Genomic DNA, 22500 nt, shown 5'->3' with positions numbered 1-22500 from the left:
ATGATAGCGCAAGAAGTAACATTCTCAAAGCTAAGACCCTGCAATTAGCATTAATCAGGCATCTGCCAAAAAAATACAGGTAATACAGAATCCCTGAGCCTGTCAAAATAAACTTAACAAGCTTAAAGAGAAAGCAGCAGGAGACCTCATTACTAAGAGCAAGTCATTTGAGAAAAACATGAGGAACTCTAAATGGTTAATGACTCTTGTTAAACAACAATTAACCAGTTCAGGTGCTCTAAACACTTCAGAGCCTAATGCTCTTCAATGTCCTGCACAGGGCTGCGAAGATTATTACAGTAATCACCTCCCTATGGCCAGCACCTGATGACTCAGGGAGACCTGAAAACCCGAGATCCCGGGACAGCTCAAGAGAGCTGGGGAACTCGAGAGAGAGGCATTGTGAACTCAAGAGGGAGGCCTGGGAAACCTCCAGAGGTACTTCGAGAAGCAGAGAGACTTAGAAATATCAAGTGACACTTGGAAACCTCAAGGGGAACTTCAAGAGGGATCTCGAGAGGATGGCCTGGGAGTCCTCAGGATAGACTTGGGAGTCGCGGAGGTGGAGAAAACATTGAAAAGTCATTGAAAACCAAAGATTTTTCAAGGAACCACAGTGACGCTCTGTTGGCTGCAGCCAATATGTCAAAATATACTTCTAAATATACCTCTTTTGAATTAATATCTCTGCAATTTGCAGTATATAATTTCCCTCTTAGCAATGTACTTTCAAATCAACTATGATCTGAAGATTTCACAAATGTCTGAAGGACTCGGTGGACCAAGCTGGTACAGTACCTTTAATAAATGAAGGTTCATTGCCATGGCCAAAAGCAGGGCAGGAGGGGGGACTCCAAACCAGGCTGAAATGCAGTGGAATGAGGGCCCCTCTACCCACCATCTTGTTGGTAAATTTACAGTTGCTGGAGAGCAAAATTGAGGACCTGAGCACAAGATTGCTATATGGGAGGGAAATGAAGAACTGTTCTATTCTATGTTTGACTGAGATATGGCTTTCTCCCTGCATTCCAGATACAGCGGTCAAATCAGAATCTTGATTCACCGAATGGACTGAACTACTGATTCGGAAAAGGCACAAGGTGGACATGTGTGTTTCATGATTAACTCGTGAGTAGTGTTCCATTGTGGTGATTATGTCAAACTCCTGTTCCCCCAATCTTGAACACCTAATGGTCAAATGCTGTTTGTTCTATTTACCTGGGGAGTTCTCCTCCATAATCTTGACCACAGTTTACTTACCACCAGTGGCAGACTATAATCAAGCACTTGTGATACTGCATGATGTCAGCTCCAATCAAGAAACAGTCCATCTGGACACATTTCAAATTATAGTTGGGTTCTTCAACCAAGCTCATTTGAAGAAAACCCTGCCCAGTTACTATCAACATATAACCTGTAGCAGCAGATGTCCCAATGCACTAGACCACTGTTACACTATGATATGAATGCCTACCATTCCATGCCCAGACCACATTTCAGTAAAGCAGATCACTTGGCTGTCCTTCTCCTAGTTACATACAGGCAAGGCTAAAGAGCAAGAGCAAGACTCCAGAGATTAGGACAACAAAGAGATGGTCACGGGAGGCAGAGGAGCGGACATGGGTTTGCTTTGAGTCAGCGGACTGGGCTGTGTTCAAGGACTCATCTGTGGATTTGAATGAATACACCATGGTTGTAATGAACTTCATTAACAAAGCTGTAGATGAGTGTGTCCCCACAAAATCATTCAGGATCTTCCCCAACCATGAGATCCACAATCTGCTGAGAGCCAGATCAGTTGCATTCAAGTTTAGTGACCAAAAAAACTTACAAGAGGACCAGGCACGATCTCCAGAAAGCCATCCCACAGGTGCAATGGCAGTTCTGGACTAAACTTGAATCAACGAAGGATGCTTGACAGTTGAGACAGGGCTTGAATACTATCACTTCTTATAAAGATAAATCAAGCAACATAGGCAACAACAGGGCTTTGATTCCAGATGAGTTCAATGGCTTCTATGCTTGCTTTGACCATCAAAACACAGGGGACCCATTACAAACACACACTTTCCCCGATGATCCTGCGATTTCAGTCTCTGAGGTAGGCATGCGAGCAACCTTCAGGAGGGTGAACCCACAATAAGCACCCAGCCCAGAGGGGTTACCTGGCCAAGTACTAAGGAGCTGTGCTGATCAACTGGCTTGAGTGTTCACTCAGATCTTTAACCTCTTGCTTCGGTAGTGTGAGATACCCACCTGCTTCAAGTAGGCTTCCATTATACCGGTGCCCAAGAAGAGCATGGTAACCTGCCTCAATGGCTATTGTCCAGTAGCACTAACATCCACAGTGATGAGAGGTCGGTGATGAAACATATCAATTCCTGCATGAGAAGTGACTTAAATCTGCTCTAATTTGCCCACCAGAGCAACAGGTCCACGGCAAATACAATCTCATTGGCTCTTCACTCCGCTGTAGAATATCTGGACAGAAGCACAAGTTTACAACCCTGCTCTACTGACTTTACACTTATGATATGTGGCTAAGCAAAGTTCCAATGCTATTTTCAAGTTTGCTGACAACACCATTGTTGTAAGCTGAATCAAAGGTGGTGATGAATCAGCATATAGAAAGGAGATTTAAAATCTGCCTGAGTGTTGCTATAACAACAACTTTTACTCAACATCAGCAGGACCAAGGAGCTGATTACTGACTTCAGGGGAAGGAAACCAGGGGTCCATGAGCCAGTCCTCATTGGAAGATCAGAGTGGAGAGTGTCAGCAACTTTAAATTCCTCTGTGTTATTATTTCAGAGGACCTGTCCTGTGCAATTATGAAGAATGTACGGCAGTACCTCTACTTCCTTAGGAGTTGGCGGAGATTCATCTGACAAACTTTTATAGACGTGTAGTGGAGAGTATATTGACTGGCAGCATTACAGCCTGGTATGGAAACACTAATGTCTTTGAAAGGAAAATCCTACAAAAAGTAGTGGATACAATCTAGTCCATCACAGGTAAAGCCCTCCCAACCGTTGAGCACACCCCCACTGAAACACTGTCGTAGGAAAGCAGCTTCCATCATCAGCAACCTCTCCCCCCCACCCCCCCACCTACGGCATGCTCTCTTCTGGATGCTACCATCAGGAAGAAGGTAAAGGAGCCTCAGGACTCACAGCACAAAGTTCAGGAATAGTTACTTCACCTCTACCATTAGGCTCTTGAACCCACTTCACTTGTAACATCATTGAAATGATCCCACAAACAATAGTTTCACTTTCAAGGACTCTTCATTTCATGTTCTCAATATTTATTGCTTATTTATTTACTATTATTTGTTTCTTCTTTTTCTATTTTCATAGTTTGCTATCCCAACACTGTGGTTAGATGTCCTAGTACTGTGGTCTTTCATTGATTTTGTTATGGTTATTATTCTGTAAATTTATTGAGTATGCCAACAAGAAAATGAATCTCAAGGTTGTATATGGTGGCATATATGTACTTTGATAGTAAATTTACTTTGATTATGGAAGTTTGAAGGTGTCCTCAATGCTGGGGAGGCTAGTGCCCATGATGTAACTGGCTGATTTTACAACTTTCTGCAGCTTTTTCTGATTCTGTGCAGTGGCCCCTCCATAACAGACGATGATGCAACCAGTTAGAATGGTCATCCCAGTACATCTATAGAAATTTATGAGAGTCCTTGGTGACATGAAAAATCTCCTCAAAGTCTTAATGAAGTATAGCTGCAGTCGTGACTTCTTTGTAATTGCATCAATATGTTGGGCCCAGGACAAATCTTCAGAGATGTTTACACCCAAGGACTGGAAAGTGCTCACCCTTTCCACAGCATTTCCTTCGATGAGGACTGGTGTGTGTTCCCTTAGCTTCCTGTTCCAGAAGCCCACAATCAATTCCTTAATCTTACTGATGTTGAGCTGAAGGTTGTTGCTGTGACACAACTCAGTCAGCTGATCTATCTCACTTCTCATCACTGTCTAAAATTCCGCCAGCAATAGTTGTGTCATTGGCAAACTTATAGAAGGCTTTTGAGCTGTGCCAAGCCACAAAGTCACAGGTGTAGAGAGAGTAAAACAGTGCGCTAAGCACGCATCCTTGAGGGGTGACAGTGTTGAGAGCCAGTAAGGAGATGTTATTTCTGATACACACTGACTAGTCCCCCGATGAGGAAGTGAAGGATCCAGTTGCAGGGGGAGGTACAGAGGCCAAACTTTTGGAGCTTGTTGATTAGTTCTGAGACTGTGATGATGTTGAATGCTGAGCTGTAATCAATAAACAGATGTAAGTATTGCTATTGTCCAGGTAGTCCAAGGCTGAGTGGAGATTCAGAGAGATTGCATCCACGTAGTCTTACTGTATTGTGATGATAGATAAATTGTAGTGGGTCCAGATCATTGCTTTGGTAGGAGTCACTTCTGGCCATGATCAAATTCTCAAAGCACTTCATCATAGTAGACATGAGTGCAACTGGGCAATAGGCATTGAGGCAGCTCACTCTGTTCTTTTGGGCACTGGTATGATTGTCGCCATTTTGAAGTAGGTGGGAACCTCTGACTGCGGCAGTGAGAGATTGAAAATGTCCTTGAAAACTCCCACCAGTTGGTTGGCACATGTTTTCAGTGCCTTACCTGGTAAACCATCAGGGCTTGATACCTTTTGAAGATTCATCCTCTTGAAAAATATTCTGATGTCAGCCTCCAAGACAGAGATCACAGTGTTACCAGGTGCTATAGGAATTCGCACGGATGTAGTTTTATTCTTCCTTTCAAAGTGTGCATAAAAGGCATTGAACTCATCTGGTAGTGAAACATCATAACCATTCATGATGTAAGGTTTCACCTTGTAGAAAGTAAGAAACATTGGAAACGTAGAAAACCTACAGCACAATACAGGCCCTTCGGCCCACAAAGCTGTGCCAAACATGTCCTTACCTTAGAACTACCTAGGCTTTACCCATAGCCCTCTATTTTTCTAAGATCCATGTAGCCATGCAGGAGTCACTTAAAAGATCCTATCCATTCCTCCTCCTCCACCGCTGCCGGCAGCCCATTCCCCGCACTCATAACTCTCTGCGTTTTTTTATATATATATATATATATATATATATATATATATATATATATATATATAAAAAACTTGCCCCTGACACCACCTCTGTACCTTCTTCCAAGCACCTTAAAACTATGCCCTCTCATGCTAGCCATTTCAGCCCTGGGGAAAAGCCTCTGGCTATCCACATGATCACCTGCAAACACTGCCAGTGATGACATGCATCCGATTCCATCTCTAAATTCAATCAGAGTTATTTTTCACTCTTAAAATAAGTTTCCATAGGTTGCACCTGAACTGCTTATTGTATAGTTCTGGATCACTGGTCTTGAATGCTGCAGAAGTAGCCCTCAGTAATGGTAAGTTCTTGAAGGCATGCACTTATCCACACAGGTCATGATGAAGTCAATAAGAACTGTGGTATATTCATTCAGATTTGAAAATGAATGTCTGAATATCATACAATTTACTGACTCAAAGCAATCCTGTAAGCGTTTTTCCAGAATGACTAAGGAGTTCTTTATTGCAGTCCTGTATGCACTCCTCCAGAATGCTTTAGCTTAAAGGAATGCTTTATTCCTCATTATTGTTTGCTAATTGATTAATGGATTTACACAGTGACCACAGGAGTGGAAACCAGCGTGGCCTTCTGCTGTTGTAGCCCATCCACTTTGAGGTTCAATGTGTTGTGTCTTCAGAGATGCTCTCCTGCACACCACAGTTGAAATAGATGGTTATTTGAGTTACTGTCGCCTTCTTGTCGGCTTGAACCAGTCTGGCCATTCTGCTCTTGTCTCTGATAAACAAAGCATTTTCAGCCACAGCATTCTCTGTAAACTTTGGAGACTGTTGTGCATGAAAATCCCAGGAGATCAGCAGTTTCTGAGATACTTAAACCACCCCATCTGGCATCAACAATCAGTCCACAGTCAAAGCCACTTAGTCATTCCTCTCCATTCTGATGTTTGGTCTGAACAACACTGATCCTTTTGACCACATCTGCATGCTTTTATGAACTGGGTTGCTGCCACGTGACGGTTGATTAGATACTTGCATTAAAGAGCAGGTGTACAGTTGTACCTAATGAAGTGGCTACTTAGTGTATATTACTTGATAATGTATATTGACTTACAATTAGAAAAATTATGCCTTGTAGGTACATTATTTGCACTTATAATTGTTGCTCTGAACTGAATTACTTGTGAACGTATCAACCTATGTTCAAAGTTCAAAGTAAATTTATCATCAAAGTACATATATGTCACCATACACAATCCTGAGATTCATTTTCTTGTGGGTAATCACAGTAAATACAAGGAACACAATAGAATCAATGAAAGACCGCATCCAACAGGACGGACAAGCAGCTGGTGTATATAAGACAACTAACTGTACAAATACAAAAAGAAAGAGAAATAAAAAGAAATAATAAATAAATAAATAAACAAACAAACAAATAATAAGTATCAAGAACATGAGATGAAGAGTCCTTGAAATGAGTACACAGATTGTGGGAATAGTTTAGTGATGGGGCAAGTGAAGCTGAGTGAAGATAACTGTACAACAATTACAGCACAGAAACAGGCCATTTCGGCCCTTCTAGACCATGCCGAACGCTTACTCTCACCTAGTCTCACTGACCCTCCATTCCTTTCCTGTCCATATACCTATCCAATTTTACTTTAAATGACAATACCAAACCTGCCTCTACCACTTCTACTGGAAGCTCGTTCCACACAGCTACCACTCTCTGAGTAAAGAAATTCCCCCTCATATTACCCTTAAACTTTTGCCACCTAACTCTCAACTCATTCCTCTTGTTTGAATCTCCCCTACTCTCAATGGAAAAAGCCTATCCACGTCAACTCTGTCTATTCCCCTCATAATTTTAAATACCTCTATCAAGTCCCCCCTCAACCTCCTACGCTCCAAGAATAAAGACCTAACTTGTTTAACCTTTCCCTATAACTTAGGTGCTGAAACCCAGGTAACATTCTAGTAAATCTTCTCTGAACTCTCTCTATTTTGTTGATATCTTTCCTATAATTTGGTGACCAGAACTGTACACAATACTCCAAATTCGGCCTTACCAATGCCTTGTACAATTTTAACATTACATCCCAACTCCTATACTCAATGCTCTGATTTATAAAGGCCAGCATACCAAAAGCTTTCTTCACCACCCTATCCACATGAGATTCCACCTTCAGGGAACTATGCACCATTATTCCTAGATCACTCTGTTCTACTGCAGTCTTCAATGCCCTAACATTTACCATGTATGTCCTATTTGGATTATTCCTACCAAAATGTAGCACCTCACACTTATCAGCATTAAACGCGATCTGCCATCGCTCAGCCCACTCTTCTAACTGGCCTAAATCTCTCTGCAAACTTTGAAAACCTACTTCATTATCCACAACTCCACCTACTTTAGTATCATCTGCATACTTACTAATCCAATTTACCACCCCATCATCCAGATCATTAATGTATATGACAAACAACATTGGGCCCAGTACAGATCCCTGAGGCACACCACTAGTCACCGGCCTCCAACCTGACAAACACTTATCCACCACTACTCTCTGGCATCTCCCATCCAGCCATTGTTGAATCCATTTTACTACTTCAATATTAATACCTAACAATTGAACCTTCCTAACTAACCTTCCATGCAGAACCTTGTCAAAGACCTTACTAAAGTCCATATAGACAACATCCACTGTTTTACCCTCGTCAACTTTCCTCGTAACCTCTTCAAAAAATTCAATAAGATTTGTCAAACATGACCTTCCACGCACAAATCCATGCTGACTGTTCCTAATCAGACCCTGTCTATCCAGATAATTATATATACCATCTCTAAGAATACTTTCCATTAATTTACCCACCACTGACATCAAGCTGACAGGCCTATAATTGCTAGGTTTACTCTTAGAACCCTTTTTAAACAATGGAGCCACATGAGCAATATGCCAATCCTCTGGCACTATCCCTGTTTCTAATGACATTTGAAATATTTCTGTCAGAGCCCCTGCTATTTCCACATTAACTTCCCTCAAGGTCCTAGGGAATATCCTGTCAGGATCCAGAGATTTATCTACTTTTATATTCCTTAAAAGCACCAGTACTTCTTCCTCTTTAATCGTTACAGTTTCCATAACTTCCCTACTGTTTCCCTTACCTTGCACAATTCAATATCCTTCTTCTTAGTGAATACCGAAGAAGAGAAATTGTTCAAAATCTCCCCCATCTCTTTCGGCTCCACACATAGCTGTCCACTCTGATTCTCTAAGGGACCAATTTTATCCCTCACTATCCTTTTGCTATTAATATAATTGTAGAAACCCTTTGGATTTATTTTCACCTTACTTGCCAAAGCAACCTTGTATCTTCTTTTAGCTTTTCTAATTTCTTTCTTAAGATTCTTCTTACATCCTTTATATTCCTCGATCACCTCATTTACTCCATGCTGCCTATACTTATTATAGATAACTTTCTTTTTCCTAACCAAATTTCCAATATCCCTTGAAAAGCATGGCTCTCTCAAACTTTTAACCTTTCCTTTCAACCTAACAGGAACATAAAGATTCTGTACCCTCAAAATTTCACCTTTAAATTACCTCCATTCCTCTATTACATCCTTCCCATAAAACAAATTGTCCCAATCCACTCCTTCTAAATCCTTTTGCATCTCCTCAAAGTTAGCCTTTTTCCAATCGAAAATCTCAACCCTGGGTCCAGTCCTATCCTTTTCCATAATTACATTGAAACTAATGCTATTGTGATCACTGGACCTGAAGTGCTCCCCAACACATACCTCCGTCACCTGACCTATTTCATTCCCTAACAGGAGATCCAATACTGCCCTTTCTCTAGTTGGTGCCTCTATGTATTGCTGCAAAAAACTATCCTGCACACATTTTACAAACTCCAAACCATCCATCCCCTTTACAGTATGGGCTTCCCAGTCTATGTGGGGAGAATTAAAATCTCTCACAATCACAACCCTGTGCTTACTACAAATATCTGCTATCTCCTTGAAGATTTGCTCCTCCAATTCTCGCTCCCCATTAGGTGGTCTATAATACACCCCTATAAGTGTTACTACACCTTTTCCATTCCTCAATTCCACCCAAATAGTCTCCCTAGACGAGCCCTCTAATCTATCCTGCCAGAGCACCGTTGTAATATTTTCTCTGACAAGCAACGCAACACCTCTCTCTCTCGTCCCTCCGATTCTATCACACCTGAAGCAACAAAATCCAGGAATATTTAGTTGCCAATCACACCTCTCCTGCAACCATGTTTAACTAATAGCTACAACATCATATTTCCAGGTATCAATCCATGCTCTCTCATCCACCTTTCTTACATGCTCCTAGTATTAAAATAAATGCATTTAAGAAATTCTCCACCTCTTCCTCTCTCCTTATCTCTAACAGTACAAAGAACTTTACTGTCTTTTTCTTCCTTCTCCCATACATCTATTCCTACACTCTGGTTCCCTTCCCCCCTCGTATCTAGTTTAAATCCACTGGAGTCTTTCTAGCAAACCTACCTGCGAGAATATTTGTCCCCATCCAGTTCAGATGTAAATCGTTCTGCCAGAACAGGTCCCACCTTCCCTGGAAAACTGCCCAATTATCTATAAATCTAGATACCCTCATTGGTTCAAGAGCCTGATGATTGAGGGGTAATAACTGTTCCTGAACCTAGTGGAGTGACTCCTGAGGTCCTGTACCTTCTTCCAGATGGCAGCAGTGAGAAGAGAATATGGCCTGGATGGTGGAGGTCCTTGATGATGGATGCTGCCTTCATGGGAATATTTTATATCTAAATAAGCATGTTGGAGGCACAACTCTAGACAGCAACACTTCACCCTCTTTCCAATTTCTGCCAGGTTTCCATTGCTTGAGGAAAACAGATTACGAAGCCAGCAGAACATTAAGGGATATCAATGATCTAACGACCACTCGTTGCCTAGTTACTGGCTGCTGATTTTACAGGGAGCCTCTGGTGGGGGGGGGGGGGGGGGGAGGTTGTAGCATTCCACGATCCTCCCTCGATGTTCAGTCCAGTAAATGGGACTGCTTTGGAAACAGCTACATCTCAACACTGCACTGAATACAGAACCGTTACTGCAGATAAATCTCTTACAGCGCTTATGCTGCAGACAGCAGTGTACAGACTCAGGAAATAGTAGCTTCTATAATAAAGCATCAATGTCTCAGATCTGGAGAGATTTGAATCAAATTTTAACTCACAGCTGCTGTCATTACTGGGATGTTTGGAATTGCAAATGTGGAGACAAGATTTTGGGATACACTGGGGGGGACAGGAGTGAAATACAAATATATTGACTATACTGAAAAGATATTGATTGCTCATTTGCATCAAACTTTGTGGGTTTTCCTTAGCAGGGGGGGATCAGTAAAACATTCCAGTTGTAATAAAATTTGGAGAAAAGATCAAAGCTTCTTTTACTGGGTCAGGAAATTCAAAAGTGCTTCACTCTCAGTCAAATACTTGTTTTTCTCAAAGCTCTGGTTGCCACACAGAAAATGTGACATTCAAATGGTATATTCAGCAACAATGCAATATATGGAATACTGGCCAAAATATACAGAACTATTTTTCTTCAAAGTGGTGCCATGGGATTCTATAATTCCACCCAGAGTGAAGCCTATCTCTGCCAACTGACTTAAAGGACAGCCCTTTGAATATATGTGATTTCGGTTGATAAAAGCATGCCTATCACATGTGATAAGTTTGCTCAGTATTATGTAACCTGCCTGAGCTAGATCCAAAAATAAGTTTCCCCTCTCTATTGATCACAAGAGGCCTAACATTGAATGATATTTCTGAAGCTGCCAGATGACTCAATAATGACCTTAACTCTGCCTTTAATGTCTCAATTCCCACTTTAAACAATGCTCACTTTTGCTCTGACTACTCTCTAGTAAACCATTCATCTCCTCTCTTTTCAAATGTAAGGAATAAAACAATACCATGAGACATAGGAGCAGAATTAGGCCATTTGGCCCATTGAGTCATGTGCCAGTTTCTTGGCCATTCTCCTAATCTGCCTAAGTCCTCTGCAGCCTTCCTGTTTCCTCAACACTACCTGCCCTTCCACCAATCTTCATATCATCTTCAAACTTGGCAACAAAGCCATCTATTCCATCATTTAAATAATTGATATACAGCATAGAAAGAAGCGGTCCCAACACCAACCCCAACCCCTGTGGAACACCACTAGTCACTGGCAGCCAACCAGAAAAGGATCCTTTTATTCCCACTCGCTTCCTCCTACCAATCAGCCAATGCTCTAACCATGTTAGTAACTTCCCTGTAATACCATGGGCTCTTAACTTGGTAAGCAGCCCCATGTATGGCACCTTGTCAAAGGCCTTCTGAAAGTCCAAATATAGAACATCCACTGCATCCTCTTTACCTATCCTACTTTGAATCTCCTCAAAGAATTCCAACAGATTTGTCAGGCAGGATTTTCCCTTAAGGAAACCATGTTGACTTAGTCCTGTCTTGTCCTGTGTCACCAACTACTCCATTACCTCATCCTTAACAATTGACTCTAACATCTTCCCAACCACTGAGGTCAGGCTAATTGGTTTATAATTTCCTTTCTGTTTTCTCCCTCCTTTCTTAAAGAGTGAAGTGACATTTGCAATTTTCCGGTCCTCTGGAACCATGCCAGAGTCCGTTGATTCGTGCTGGTGTCTTCCACAGAGAAGACTGATACAAAATACTCATTTAGCACATCTGCCATCTCTTTGTCCCCCGTTATTATCTCTCCAGCTGTATTTACTACAAGTCCTATATCAGTCTCATCTGTTTTTTTTTTATTTTTAAATACCTGAAAAAGCTTTTTCTAACCACTTTCATATTGTTTGCTGGCTTGCTTTCATATTTCATCTTTTCCCTCCTAATGATTCTTTTAGTTGTTTTCTGTAGGTTTTTAAAACCTTCCCAATTCACTATCTTCCCACTAGATTTTACTTTGTTGTATGCCCGCTCTTTTGCTTTTACATTTCATTTGACTTCCCTTGTCAGCCACGGTTATACTATTTTGCCACCTGAGTATTTCTTTGTTTTTGGAATACATCTATTCTCATTTTTCCCCAGAAACTCAAGCCATTGCTGTTCTGCTATCATCACTGCCAGCATTTCCTTCCAAACATAGCCATTGACAATGGTTTCTTCCATATTTGAATGATTTTAACAGGTTTCTCAATGATTATGACCAAGATCTATTCCCCCTCCCCCCAACCTTCTCAATCTGGTGATACCTTTTAGTATCATTGACTCGCACTTCTTCTCCACTATTGTTCAGGTACATGGAACTGAACTGACCCATTTTGCTGTTGCCGGTGGTAGATGAAGAAAGGGATGCAATAACTTCTTTTCTAGGTCCTTACCATTACCCCTAAGATCAGTCCCATTGTTACAAGATCTCCCATCCATGCATAGCAACATCGTCTGAACACATGGCTTTGGCTTCTATGCACATGCAGGCATTGTCCTGCTTCACCTCACCATCAGCTCCAGTGACCTCTCTACTCTTTCAATATTTGTATACTGCTTGTCGCAGGTACGGCACTAGCAAGAAGTTTCTTCAACAAAATATTGTGCATCTCAAAACCACTATCTTTGGTTCCCCATCTCAAACTCAACTTCTGAGCCGTTGATTCCTTTCCTGTCCCTAGCAATAGAATGGAACAAACCTGGATTTTTCACACCTTGATGCCATATCTGATCATGAGATGAGCACCAGGACTAAAACCACAACTATTTCTACTTATCACAGACAGACCCCAGACTTATCTCATCTACCTCTGGAACCAATCATCCATGCCCTTGTTATGCCCAGACTTCACCATTCCAATGCTGCCCTGACATTGGTTTACCTTCTGTAAAAGATGGTCCAACCAAAATTTTGCAGCGGCATCCCATTCATCCACCACCTATTCAGAAATAGACAGAGGAGCAGTTAGTGTTAAGGAAGCAGGGAGTCTACAAAAGGATTTGGACAGATTAGAAGAATGGGCAAAGAAGTAGCAGATGGAATACGGTGTGTATGTCCATGCACTTTGGTAGAAGGAGTAAAGGTGAACGCTATTTTTAAACAGGGAGTGAATTCAGAAATCAAATGAGCAAAGGGAATCTTTATGCAGGATTCCCTAGAGATTAATTTGCAGGCTGAGTCAGTAGCAAGGAAGACAAATACAGTGTTAGCATTCATTTCAACAAGAATTTAACATGAAAGCAAGAATGTAACTCTGAGGCTTTATAAGGCACTGGTCAGACCACATTTGGAGTATTGTGAGCAATTTTGGGCCCCATATCTAAAAAAAATTATGTGCTATCATTGGAAAGGGTCCAGAAGAGGTTTACGAGAATGATCCTGGAAATGAAAGGTTACTGTATGAGGCGTGCTTGATGGCTCTAGGCTTGTACCTGTTAGGTTTGAAACCTACTGAAAATTGATAGGCCTAGGTGGTGGAGAGGATGTTTGCAACTGTGGGCCCAGAGGGCACAGACTCAGAATAAAAGGGCATCCCTTTAGAACAGAGATGAGGAGGAATTTCTTTAGCCAGGGAGTGGTGAATTTGTGGAATTCGTTGCCACAGACAGCTGTGCAGGCCAAGTCAGGGATGTGTTTAAAATGGAGGTTGATAGGTTAGTGAGGACACCAAAGCATGATCAAAGGTGGAGAAGACTTGATGGGCTGAATAGCCTAATTCTGCTCCTATGTTTTATGGTTTATTACTTGGCATGCAACGTTTGAACTCTAGCTAAGCAATGCCTTGGTTTAGCAGCTCTTAAGTCCCTGATGAAGAACCACTGAAACATTGCACTGTTTCTCTCTCCCTAGACACTAATGGTTGAGCTAACTTTATTGAGCTTAACTAGCTTTATTTCAGATTTCCAACATTTGGAGTTATTTTTCACTTTATAGTCAAAATTCTCATCCTTGTTTCCTAACCTCTCCATAGCCATTATCCCTTTTGTCTCCCTCACCATTCTAGGGTATCCACCTTCTTCCAACTCCGGTTTCTTCAAATTTAATCTCTACACCATTGCTAGCTAAGCTAATTCTCAGCTCCCAAGGTGCTGAACTCTGTAGTTCATTGTTGAACTTCGCTGACTCGATCTCATTTAGAAACTCCTTAACAACCTTCCTCTTTAATCAAGTTTTTGATCCTCTGAATGAATATATCCATATAACCACATATAACCATATAACATTTACAGCACAGAAACAGGCCATCTCAGCCCTTCTAGTCCGTGCCGAATACTTACTCTCCCCTAGTCCCACTTACCTGCACTCAGCCCATAATCCTCCATTCCTTTCCTGTCCATATACCTATCCAATTTTTTTTTTAGTGACAAAATTGAACCTGCCTCTACCACTTCTACAGGAGGCTCGTTCCACACAGCTGCCACTCTGAGTAAAGAAGTTACCCCTTGTGTTACCAAAAACTCACAACTCATGTCCTCTTGTTTGAATCTCCCCTACTCTCAATGGAAAAAGCCTACCCATTTGGAGTTTAACATCAATTTTATGTGATAACTCAATGGGAAAGCATCTTGGAAAGTTTTGGTGTATTGAATATAAATTGTTCTTGTTGCACAATCCTGTTAGTCCCAATCCAATTTCAAATAAGAAAATTAAAAGCAGTGTTTTTTCTATGAGCATAGATTCATCAAAAACCCTTAATATCAGCTCGGGATAGATTCCACTTCAAATTCAGGGAGGTAAGAACAGTTTTCCAACTTTTCCAATGGAAGTTAAATTCATTTTTGACAAGTGAACTTGGTACAGTATTTCTGAAATTGGTTTCCAATGGAAAATTTGTCGCCATAGCAACCTGGTAAAATGGATTGGTTTCACTCCACATTTGATTCACTGCACGTAACCTGAAGAAATGGCTGGATACAACAAAGGCTATATTGATCATAAGGATAGTCAGAGGCTTTTTCTCAGGGCTGAAATGGCTGCCACAAGAGGACACAGTTTTAAGGTGCTAGGGAGTAGGTATAGAGAAGATGTCAGGGGTAAGTTTTTTACACAGAGAGTGGTGAGTGCATGGAATGGGCTGCCAGCAACAGTGGTGGAGGCGGATACGATAGGGTCTTTTAAGAGACTTTTGGATAGGTACATGGAGCTTAGAAAAATAGAGGGCTATGGGTAAGCCTAGTAATTTCTAAGGTAGGGACATACTCGGCACAACTTTGTGAGCCGAAAGGCCTGTATTGTGCTGTAGGTTTTCTATGTTTATATGTCCAAACAATACCCTGGCTGCAGCTGTTGAAGACCTGAGCTCACAGCACTCTGCAGCTCCAGCTAAACTGTTCCAGAGTTGCTTCACTCTGGCATTTTCTTCACAATGTAGAAACTTGCTCAGCTGTATCCTTTATTTCACAAAAAAGAACAAATCTGCTCTGGCTAATTACTGCCCAATCAGCCTGATTGTCAGCAGTGTTGTCATGCCAAAGCCCTGTTTAATTTTTGACAAGGCCCATATGGACTGAATGGTTCAGGTGAGAGTGGATTCCTTTGATGGGCAGTTACTGTTGTCTCAAAGCATTGGCTGAGCATGGCATCATGGAGCCATGGTCAAACCAACTCAACAGGTATCAAGGAGAAAACACTCCATTTGTTGGAGTCATTTGGCACATAACAGAAGGCAGTTGTGGTTAATAAGACACAGAATACAGGGCACTACAGCACAATATAGGTCCTTTGGCCCACAATGTTTTAATCTACTCGAAGATTAACCTAATCCTTCACACCTACATAGACCTCTATTTTTCTATCATCCATGTGCTTATTGAAGAGATTCTTAAATGTCCCTAATGTATTTCTTTGCCCACCACCCCATCAGGGCATTCCACAAAAAAACTTACCTCTGACCTCTTACCTCTAATCACCTTAAAATGATGACTCCTCACATTAGCCATTCCACACTGGGAAAAAGCCTCTGATTATCCATTCGATCTACACCTCTTATCATCTTGTACACCTCTATCAAGTCACCTTTCATCCTCCTTCACTCCAAAGTAAAAGCCCCAGCTCGCTCAACCTACCCTCATAAGACATGGTCTCTAATCTAGGCAGCAGCCTGATAAATCTCTTCTGCACCCCCTCTAAAACTTTCACATCCTTCCTATGATATCCCGTGTTTTCTAACCTGAGTTTTATAGAGCTGCAACATTGCCTCAAGGCCCCTGAACTTATTCCTTCTACTAATGAAGGTGGTCTTCTTAACCATCTTATCAACCTGGGTAGCAACTTTGAAGGATCCAAGAACATTACCCCAAGATCTCTCTGTTCATTCACACTGCTAAGAATCTTGCCATTGACCTTGTATTTTGTCTTCTGTCTGTGCTTGTTGGAGGTCAATCATCCTGGCCCTTGGACATCATTGTATAAGTTTCTCAAGGCAGTGTCCTAGACCCTTTCAGCTGCTCCCTCAATGATCTAGATTTCATCATAAAGTCCATCATGATTGCACAACATCCAATTTTGTTTGTAACTCCCTAGTAAATGAAACTGCCAAGCCTGCACACAGTAAAAATTAGACAATATTTGGACTTTAAGTGGCATGTAACTATCAGAGCACAGTAGCACCAGAAAATTACTATCTGCAACAAGAGAGAATCTAACCACCCACCATTGACATTAGGATTGATGATCCCTCCAACATCAACTTTGAACCGGAGGTCAACTGGACCATCCATATAAATATCTTGGGCACATTGTCATATCAAAAGCTAGGTATACTGTGTTACCTCTTCATGTTAAAATCCCAAAGCTTTTTCACCAACTATAAGACACAAGTCATAAGGGTGCAAGTACATACTGTACTTCCTTGAAAGTGGCCACACTGGTAACAAGCCTTGCCTTCATTAGATGGGGAAGTGAATGAAAGTTGGGATGTCCTGTTACAACTGTATAGGATGTTGTTAAGAATGGATCATTGTGTACATGTCTGGTCACCATACTATAGCAGGGAGAGGATTAAGCTAGAGGGGACGCAGAAAAAATTCACAAGAATGTTGTCAGAAATGGAGTGCTTGAGTTATGAGGGGAGACTGCATAAACTGGAACTGTTTTTTCCCTGGAACGATGGAGGTTGAAAGGTGATCTTATAGAGGTTTATAACACTGTGAGGACATAGATAAGATGGATGGTCACCATCTTTTTCCCAGGGTAGGGGAGCCTAAAACTAGGTTTAAGGTGAGAGGTGAAATATTTAAAGGTGACTTGGGCAGGTTTTTCACACAAAGGATGGTGGATTTATGGAACGAGCTGCCAGAGGAAATGGTAGAGGGAGATGTAATTATGGTTTGAAGACACTTGGTTTAGAGGTACTGTACATGGACTAAATGGAATTCATATGGGAAGCTCATTGGCTGGCATGAATGATTTGTGCTGAAGCGTCTGTTTCTGTGCTGTAATACTATGACTAAGTCAGGACTGTGATAGTATTCTCCCCACTTGCTTGGATGAGTGCAACTTTAACAATTTTCAAGAAGCTTGATGTCATCCATGACAAAGCAGCCATCTCCGTTTGCACTTCATTGACCACCCTAAACATTTATGCCCTTCACAAGTGAACCAGAGGTCAACTGGACCATCCATATAAATATCCATATCCACAGCAACTACAGTATGTATCATCTACAAAATACACTGCAGTTATTCACCTGGGCTCTGGCTGTATTTCCTTAAACATGCAAACTCTTCCACCAACACAGACAAAGGTATGATGTTTCCTACCAACAGATTCCCTCCAAGTCACACATCATTCTGACTTGGAAATATATCACCTGTCATTCACCATCGCTGGATCTAAATCCTGGAACTCCTTCTCCAACAGCATGGTGGATGTACCTTCACCAGAAATATTATACAAAGTCATGGCTAACTATCACTTCCTGAAGGGCAATTAGAAAAGGGCTATAAATGCTGGACAAGTGACTTGCAAAATGAATAATAAAACCAATTTTCCATTGTGTATCACAAGCTATCATCAAAGGCTCCTGATGTCAAAGAGAAAAAGAAATGGGAGAGAAATGTAGGTTCAGGAAAACAAGCCTCATAGGATTCTGGAAAGTGCACAGATAGAAATGCAGAGTGCAGTAGAGAAGAGTAAAGAGGAAAAGATAAACAATGGAAATAACACAGACAAGAGGAAAAAGGTGAAGGGAGGAAAACCAGGCAAAAGAGATGAGAATTGGAAGTGGGTAATTATAAAGTAGCTAAGTAATGCGGATACTAGAAATGCACAAATATTGAAAATAATCAATTGGGCAGTCAACTGCTGTGGGATATGAAGCACGTTTAACATTTCAAAGTAAGGACAAAGAGGTTTAAGATTACTAGACTGTAGTAAAGGGAGGAAAATATAAAAAGGAAGAATTATATTGTGAAAGACAGATGAAATTAAATGGCTGAAGGGTATGAGGAGCAAGCAAAAAATATTGAAACACTTATCCTCTAAAATCATTGCTCAGATTTGAGTACCAAACATTGAAATGTGTCTTGCCAGAAGGTTTTCCTTGAATTTACCTCGAGCTTCACTGGAGTGGCACATTGAATTGACTTTATTTCTTACATCCTTCACATACATGAGGAGTAAAAATCTTTACGTTACGTCTCCATCTGAAAGTGTAGTGTGCAATTTATCGTAATTTGCAATAAAAAAAACTAGTCGAGCTGAAACTTCACCGCTCCAGTGACCAAGATTCATTTCTGATCTTGCGCACTGTCTGTACGGAGTTTGCACATTCTGGGTTTCCTCTGGGTGCTCTGGTTGACTCCCACATAACAAATACATGTGGGTTGGTAGGTAACTTGGCCTCTGTAAGTTTCCCTATTTATGGAAGTGAGTGATAGAATCTGAGAAGAGTTGGTGTGAAGACAGGGAAAATAAAATATTTATGGTGTAGGTTTAGTGTTTGTAGGCTGTCAAGTACATGAGGGGCTGAAGTGCCTGTTTGTATCATTAGACCCTATAAATCTCGATTGGGGTGGTCGGCAAAGCTGTGGCCAAAGTGGTCTCCTCCTTGTAAATGAGATTTCAGTTGTGAAGAATACATAAACACAGTGGATAGAAGTTCAAGTTAAATCACTATTTCATGGGGAAAACATTGCTTGGACCCTTGTTGGTGGGAAGGGAGGAGTAAAAGAGCAAGTGTTACATCTCCTGATGTTGCTTAACCTGGAGCAAATGGAAGGGTTTGCAAATATCAGTGAATATTATTGGAGAATAATACATAAGCCTGAATAATGATCTAGAGAATAAGAGTTCAAATCCCGTTTGAGAGTTCTGTTGGGTAAATTTGGAAACATGGTATCAGTGATCATGAAACTGCAGGCTGTTGCAAAAGTCATTTGGCTTACAGGTGTATTTTTGGGAAGGATTTCTGTCAACCTTACCCATTCTATCTCATATATGATTCCACTTCTGGTCATACGCTGACGTGGGCTTTCCTTAGAAGACATTGCAACAAATAAGGAACTGATCAATAAATACTAGCAACTTTGCAGTGCAAAAAGAAATGAGAAATGCTTATTCCTATGGCTAAATCAAATAAGAAAAAATAAGTGTGGTGTCTAGAGAGAAAAGAAAGGATAGCAGATAGGGTTGTGACAATAGAGAGAAAGTAAGAAGATGGGAGGATTGCAGAAGAAGGTAGAGAAGGTGAGCGGAAATGAGGGTAATGAAAATGATAAAATAAGAAAGAGGAAATGTGGAAGGGCTTTTCTTCTCCATTTCCAAACACACCAGTTTGTTACGGCATCAAACTCAATTTCATTCCATTTCATTCTCCTGTGTTCAAAGCCGCCCCCCTTATGAGATCATTAGAGTCGAGCTTGCAAAGATCATTATATCATGATGTGTTCAGTCTAATTCATGTGTGTAGAGAGTCACAGAGGTCAGAAAGTGAAATTCCAATCCATATTCCATTAGTTACCTTAAAGTTATTGATATTAACAGGGCTTAGGTTGATTGATTGGGATGTAGCTACCAATGATACAGCAAGTTTAAGAAAAATCTCTGGGTCTCTACTTTCAAACAAGTCAAACTGATAGAAAAGTAATCAAAGGCAACATGACTTGGGTTAAACAAACAAACTGCCGAGGTCCAAGGGCAATGTCATCCCTTACTGTTAGTGGATAGCATTGTCATATGGGTTAGTACGCAAGACCTGCTAAACACCACAGGGGAGATTTTCACATTGAATAGGAGCATCATAATTGCGGAATGAAAGGAAAGCTTCATTGTATGATCAATCTCGGTGAAAGATGCTATGTCGATTAATAATTATTTAATTATAGATGTTTAAAGCTATGAATGGACTTGATGTATGTACTAAACAAGGGGAATAAAACAGTTTTCACCGGATTGATAACTAAAGGACAGAATTAAGATGACTGAAATAAAAAGCCAGGGGAACACTGAAGGAAATTCTTTCCACGTAGTGAATTGTTATGATCTGGAATGTATTACTTGAAAGTGGGAAGTTTCAAAAGGATTTGGAGAAATTCTTGAAAAGGAAGTCTTATAGGATTATGCAATAGAGCAGGGTGAGACTAATTGGATAACACTTTCAAAGAACTGGTGCAGGATCATTGGACTAGGTCTACACTTGCCATGCCATTCCATTGTTCGATAAAGAGGTAAGAAAATAGCATAATGACTGATGCTGAAACTTATAGATGAAAGCTTCACCTTTGTGTGATATTTCCCCACCTGCTGTTTTCATGATGAATTATGTTGGTTATTAGTTGCAGCAAAACAATGGGCAGAAAGATGTTGGTTTCTAATACCCACATAAAATCATTTCTAAGCTTCAATTGCCATTAAATGGAATGCATTATTATTCTTGCTGCCAGGGGAATGTCCCGGACTGACCATGTACTTATTTGAAGGGGGTGGTGAATAACATCTAATTATTGTCAATAATCAGTCGTGAGTTTGGCCAGTATGTCGATTAATATAATAGACAGTGCCGCCGGCTGTGATCATTCAGTGATCTCACAGCAATGTCCAAAAGAGGCTGAAAGTGCCAGATACCCATTCTCCCTTCTCACCGCTTACCATTCAACCTCTCCTGTCTCCATTTACCCACCAGGCTCCCCTAGTCGGAGCACCATAAACAACACAGTGAGGCTGTGGGTTCTGGGGAAAACAGTGAACAAGGAAGGTACAAGCACCAGGGATTCCCCCTCCCTTGCATCTATTCCAGAGTGACAGGGCCAGATGTTAACATCTGTAATGATGTATGTAAGATCAGTCACAAGCACACCAGCAGCCCCAAAGGGGCCATTTATGCACGTTAGGAAGCATGCCTGCTTCTAGCTGGCAATGAGCATTCTCAGGATGCAGATAGAAACATAGAAAAAAATATCCTCAACTGATACAGATACTGATACAGCAGCAAGCTCTCCTTTAGAATACAAACTGACAGATTTTATTCTTCCTTCCACCAAGTCTATGCTCATTCCATTGTCATGGATTAAATCTAACCATCAATTCGATTTAAACAAAAAGAAACCCTGTCCCAGTTGACAAAGTAATTCTTCTCTGTAAACCAGAACTAAATAGCACAGAATTTAATTTAGGATATAAATAAGTAAACAGGAGACCCTACAAATCGCAGTGCAGAAAATCTTGTTAACAGCAACTGTTAACTTGTTCACATTCACAGCAAATAGCTGGATAACATAAGCAGTAATATCCAGCATGAAGATTTCCATCTGCTACCATTAGCAGCGTGTTACAGTACCTGAATGAGATTCCAGATGCTGCTATCGAGCTCCTCTTCTACTTGTTGCCGCTGTTGATGTTATTTCAAACCCTATTTTCTCTTTTGTTCCCTCTTTTCTTCATTCTCACACTCCCTCAGTCAAAGACCTTCACCTGATTGTCCCTTCTCCTCAGCGCCCAGCATTGGACAACCCCTTCTCTCTTTCATCCAATGGCAAGGGCCTTCACTTCTGATTGGCATCTCTCTGTGCCACTGAGAGTTAGGAAGCACCTCCGCAGCTTGTATTGTATTAATAAGTGTATTTTATTTGCAGCCTGTCGCATAAATCTCTGTCAGATGTTTCTGCTCCCCCCATCTCCTCACACACATATCCTTGTTGTATCCTGTGATTTGTTTTTTTTTTGGTGATACTAAAGGTTATCCATTTCATAGAGACCTGCCAAATAAAACTGCATCATGACCAACTTGTTGGCAAAGCTTCAGGAATAGTAATTGCAATAATTTATTCCTTTTCCCTAAATCAAACCTTGCTGCGAAGTTAGAAAGCTTTATTGTAAAAATGCAAGAAAGTGCTAACAAAATGATCTTGTTATAACATAGGAGAGAGTTCAGCCCATTGTGTAT

At 41.0% G+C, this 22500-nt stretch overlaps 1 protein-coding gene across 1 annotated transcript in view; it reads right to left on the bottom strand.

Annotated features, from left to right (window-relative positions):
* lrrc3 (leucine rich repeat containing 3) overlaps positions 1–22032 on the bottom strand; it is a 41017-nt gene extending 18985 nt beyond the window's left edge. The window contains exon 1 of the mRNA XM_059966105.1: positions 21895–22032. The gene's annotated coding sequence lies outside the window, so the exon portion shown is untranslated. The remainder of the gene's footprint in view (positions 1–21894) is intronic.
* Positions 22033–22500: the final 468 nt, after the last annotated feature.

The sequence above is a fragment of the Hypanus sabinus genome, chromosome 4 (assembly GCF_030144855.1).
Source record: "Hypanus sabinus isolate sHypSab1 chromosome 4, sHypSab1.hap1, whole genome shotgun sequence".
Lineage (NCBI taxonomy): Eukaryota > Metazoa > Chordata > Chondrichthyes > Myliobatiformes > Dasyatidae > Hypanus > Hypanus sabinus.
This window is presented reverse-complemented; position numbering and strand designations above follow the sequence as displayed.